The sequence below is a fragment of the Azolla caroliniana genome, unplaced genomic scaffold (assembly GCF_043228905.1).
Source record: "Azolla caroliniana isolate FFs.n. ecotype wild unplaced genomic scaffold, voAzoCaro1.0.p SCAF_30, whole genome shotgun sequence".
Taxonomy (NCBI): Eukaryota; Viridiplantae; Streptophyta; class Polypodiopsida; order Salviniales; family Salviniaceae; genus Azolla; species Azolla caroliniana.
The window spans coordinates 204,575-210,454 of NW_028230465.1; positions in this window are offsets into that span (position 1 = coordinate 204,575).

Here is a 5,880-nt window from a genome sequence, read left to right on the forward strand (position 1 = left end):
AGTGTCCGATGAGGACCACACATCGTCGCTCACCTAGTCTCTGGTGAGGACCACCCATGGTTAGTCACGTCCGTTGGTGTTCGTGTCTCCGGTGAGGACAACACATGGTTTCTCACGCTTGTCGGTGCTCCAGTTCCCGCTCACCCGTACATCACGCTTTTGAAAAGGCAACCGTAAAGGGGAGGATAATATCATGATATAGTGACATGAAATACATAGTTAGTGAGGATTGAACCTACAACCTCACATCAACAAGATATCATGCTCAACCATTTTGACATGAGCATGCATTTGTATATCATATAGTAGATTTCATAATCAGAATAATCTACTCGTTAGTATATTCTAACAAATATTGTACGATATATTGTTATGTATATTCTAGAGATATTTGTCGAGTATGTTCGAGAGATATTCAATCTTGGAACTTGTATAAATACTTGTAACCTCCTTGGCCCCATTCAAGGGATTCAACGCCATGCATTGACACATCAATCTAGTATTCTCGCTTCACCCCATCTTGTCTCGTTGATGTTTATCATTTTCTTCATTATGTTTTGTCATTCCCAGTGTTTTAAGTTCCTCACATCGTTCGTGTTCCCGATGAGGACCGCACCTGGTCGCTCACGCCCGTCGGCATTCCAGTCTCCGGTGTGGACCGCACATGGTCGCTCATGTCCATGACCCGTCAGTGTTCCAGTCTCCGGTGAGGACCACACATGGTCGCTCGTGTCCGTGACCCGTCGGTGTTCCAGTGTCCGATGAGGACCGCACATCGTCGCTCACCTAGTCTCTGGTGAGGACCACCCATGGTCAGTCACGTCCCTTGGTGTTCGTGTCTCCGGTGAGGACAACACATGGTTTCTCACGCCCGTCGGTGCTCCAGTTCCCGCTCACCCGTACATCACGCTTTTGAAAAGGCAACCGTAAAGGGGAGGATAATATCATGATATAGTGACATGAAATACATAGTTAGTGAGGATTGAACCTACAACCTCACATCAACAAGATATCATGCTCAACCATTTTGACATGACCATGCATTTGTATATCATATAGTAGATTTCATAATCAGAATATTCTACTCGTTAGTATATTCTAGAAATATTGTACGATATATTCTTAGGTATATTCTAGGGATATTTGTCGAGTATGTTCTAGAGATATTCAATCTTGGAACTTGTATAAATACTTGTAACCTCCTTGGCCCCATTCAAGGGATTCAACGCCATGCATTGACACATCAATCTAGTATTCTCGCTTCACCCCATCTTGTCTCGTTGATGTTTATCATTGTCTTCATTCTGTTTTGTCATTCCCAGTGTTTTAAGTTCCTCACATCGTTCGTGTTCCCGATGAGGACCGCACCTGGTCGCTCACGCCCGTCGGCGTTCCAGTCTTCGGTGTGGACCGCACATGGTCGCTCATGTCCATGACCCGTCAGTGTTCCAGTCTCCGGTGAGGACCGCACATGGTCGCTCATGTCCGTGACCCGTCGGTGTTCCAGTGTCCGATGAGGACAACACATCGTCGCTCACCTAGTCTCTGGTGAGGACCGCCCATGGTTAGTCACGTCCGTTGGTGTTCGTCTCTCCGGTGAGGACAACACATGGTTTCTCACGCCCGTCGGTGCTCCAGTTCCCGCTCACCCGTACATCACGCTTTTAAAAAGGCAACCGTAAAGGGGAGGATAATATCATGATATAGTGACATGAAATACATAGTTAGTGAGGATTGAGCCTACAACCTCACATCCACAAGATATTATGCTCAACCATTTTGACATGAGCATGCATTTGTATATCATATAGTAGATTTCATAATCAGAATAATCTACTCGTTAGTATATTCTAGAAATATTGTACGATATATTGTTACGTATATTCTAGGGATATTTGTTGAGTATGTTCTAGAGATATTCAATCTTAGAACTTATACAAATACTTGTAACCTCCTTGGCCCCATTCAAGGGATTCAACGCCATGCATTGACACATCAATCTAGTATTCTCGCTTCACCCCATCTTGTCTCGGTTATCTTTATCATTGTCTTCATTCTGTTTTGTCATTCCCAGTGTTTTAAGTTCCTCACATCGTTCGTGTTCCCGATGAGGACCGCACCTGGTCGCTCACGCCTGTCGGCGTTCCAGTCTTCGGTGTGGACCGCACATGGTCGCTCATGTCCATGACCCGTCAGTGTTCCAGTCTCCGGTGAGGACCACACATGGTCGCTCATGTCCGTGACCCGTCGGTGTTCCAGTGTCCGATGAGGACCGCACATCGTCGCTCACCTAGTCTCTGGTGAGGACCACCCATGGTCAGTCACGTCCATTGGTGTTCGTGTCTCCGGTGAGGACAACACATGGTTTCTCACGCCCATCGGTGCTCCACTTCCCGCTCACCCGTACATCACGCTTTCGAAAAGGCAACCGTAAAGGGGAGGATAATATCATGATATAGTAACATGAAATACATAGTTAGTGAGGATTGAACCTACAACCTTACATACACAAGATGTCATGCTCAACCATTTTGACATGAGTATGTATTTGTATATCATATAGTAGATTTCATAATCAGAATATTCTACTCGTTAGTATATTCTAGAAATATAGTACGATATATTGTTAGGTATATTCCAGAGATATTTGTTGAGTATGTTCTAGAGATATTCAATTTTGGAACTTGTATAAATACTTGTAACCTCCTTGGCCCCATTCAAGGGATTCAACGCCATGCATTGACACATCAATCTAGTATTCTCGCTTCACCCCATCTTGTCTCGTTGATGTTTATCATTATCTTCATTCTATTTTGTCATTCCCAGTGTTTTAAGTTCCTCACATCGTTCGTGTTCCCGATGAGGACCGCACCTGGTCGCTCACGCCCGTCGGCGTTCCAGTCTCCGGTGTGGACCGCACATGGTCGCTCATGTCCATGACTCGTCAGTGTTCTAGTCTCCGGTGACGAGCACACATGGCCGCTCGTGTCCGTGACTCGTCGGTGTTCCAGTGTCCGATGAGGACCGCACATCGTCGCTCACCTAGTCTCTGGTGAGGACCACCCATGGTCAGTCACGTCCCTTGGTGTTCGTGTCTCCGGTGAGGACAACACATGGTTTCTCACGCCCGTCGGTGCTCCAGTTCCCGCTCACCCGTACATCACGCTTTCGAAAAGGCAACCGTAAAGGGGAGGATAATATCATGATATAGTGACATGAAATACATAGTTAGTGAGGATTGAACCTATAACCTCACATCAACAAGATGTCATGCTCAACCATTTTGACATGAGCATACATTTGTATATCATATAGTAGATTTCATAATCAGAATATTCTACTCGTTAGTATATTCTAGAAATATTGTACGATATATTCTTAGGTATATTCTAGAGATATTTGTCGAGTATGTTCTAGAGATATTCAATCTTGGAACTTGTATAAATACTTGTAACCTCCTTGACCCCATTCAAGGGATTCAACGCCATGCATTGACACATCAATCTAGTATTCTCGCTTCACCCCATCTTGTCTCTTTGATCTTTATCATTGTCTTCATTCTGTTTTGTCATTCCCTGTGTTTTAAATTCCTCACATCGTTCGTGTTCCCGATGAGGACCGCACCTGGTCGCTCACGCCCATCGGCGTTCCAATCTCCGGTGTGGACCGCACATGGTCGCTCATGTCCATGACCCGTCAGTGTTCCAGTCTCCGGTGAGGACCACACATGGTCGCTCATGTCCGTGACCCGTCGGTGTTCCAGTGTCCGATGAGGACCGCGCATCGTCGCTCACCTAGTCTCTGGTGAGGACCACCCATGGTTAGTCACGTCCGTTGGTGTTCGTCTCTCCGGTGAGGACAACACATGGTTTCTCACGCCCATCGGTGCTCCACTTCCCGCTCACCCGTACATCACGCTTTCGAAAAGGCAACCATAAAGGGGAGGATAATATCATGATATAGTGACATGAAATACATAGTCAATGAGGATTGAACCTACAACCTCACATCAACAAGATGTCATGCTCAACCATTTTGACATGAGCATGCATTTGTATATCATATAATAGATTTCATAATCAGAATAATCTACTCGTTAGTATATTCTAGAAATATTGTACGATATATTGTTAGGTATATTCTAGAGATATTTGTCGAGTATGTTCTAGAGATATTCAATCTTGGAACTTGTATAAATACTTGTAACCTCCTTGGCCCCATTCAAGGTATTCAACGTCATGCATTGACACATCAATCTAGTATTCTCGCTTCACCCCATGTTGTCTCGTTGATCTTTATCGTTGTCTTCATTCTCTTTTGTCATTCCCAGTGTCTTAATTTCCTCACATCATTGCTCCCAACTTCCCATGTTTCTAGCCTCTTCACTTCTAGTTCGTAGCCCCACCATCCATGCTCCATCCGAGTCCATGATTGGTGTGTCTGTGACAACTCAATGGAATTCGTTGGTAGAGAAGAGCTAGAGTAAAGTGAGAAATATGTTGTGGGCAAGGGGTCACATGGGAAATAGAAGAGGTTACCAATGTCAAATCCTCTATACCCATTGAGAATCATTGGCCCAATATCAAATAAGGAACACAAAGAGAAGTCAAAGCACAATCAGGGTCCCTATGGATGGTTCTCCTTGAGGTGTCCGTACACATAGAGCCCACAAGTGATCTAAACCAGTGGAAGGATAATTAACTTGAACATCAATTAGGCATGGTGGAAATCATAATGAGATTGGGGGGAGAGTGATCACAAGACTCTATTCATTTCCAACCTTATGGTCCTCAATGCTCATGTCACAAAGAAAGTAAAAGAAGTTGGAAGGGCTTTGAGAAAATGTATTAAATAATAGATAAATTTGTGGAATTTTAATTTCAAATTAAGCATTTCAATAGGTATTAAATTCAATTTATTAGTGCATTTGGTCCATGGACTAGCAATGGGGAGATGGGTCAATGATCAAGTGTGGATGCAATTCGATGTCCATTATCTAGAGCTCACACTTTGACTGATGTAATATATGGGACCTAGACACATGCTTGTACCAAATTCCCTTCTATGACATTATATCTCTCTCAACATCAATTTTCATGGTCATCACTTGAATCTATGTCATTCACACATTTTTCATTCGTCAATCTAAACAGTAACAACATCCATTCGTAATGTTTGGTTTTGCAATCCAAATTTGATAACACCCCAAACGAGGGTTGATCCTTGAGAAGAGCTTTGCCCCAACCACTTGCTCCAACAACTAATCAATTAAAGGAAATGGATAATGATGTTTTATGGTGATCTTGTTGAAAGCTATGTAGTCAGTGCACATGTCAAGCTTTCGTCCTTCTTGACAAATATAGGTAGAGGTCCGAATGAAACAATTCTCTTCAAGGTCTTCCTGTTTTTGTTTTAACTCTTGTGATTGGCGGGATCCACCCATTAATGGGCCTTATAGAGTGGCGTTTTACCAAAGACAAGCTCGATCAAGTTATTCGAGGCGGGAGACCTTTGGGAATTTCCTCTACCAATACATCCGAGAAGTCTTGTAAAATGGTTGAAAAGATACGTCTCCATCGTAAACTTTGTTTCTAAGTCCTTCTTGGTCTTGGCTAAACAAGTAACAATTGTTCCATTGCTCACAATGCTTTCTCAACCACCTTGGCTAAGCAAACCTCAACTTGTATTGATCTTGCCTTTTCCTTCCCTTTTTTCAATGTGGATTTGACGCAATCCACCATCACATTCTTCCCATCATGATCAAATAGCACTTTGTTGACTCCTTTTCCAAAACACGGTATCAAGAACTTGTCAGCCTATTATTTCCCCAAGATGACTTTAGACTCTTCAATTGGCACAATAATGAAACTAAGAGGGCCC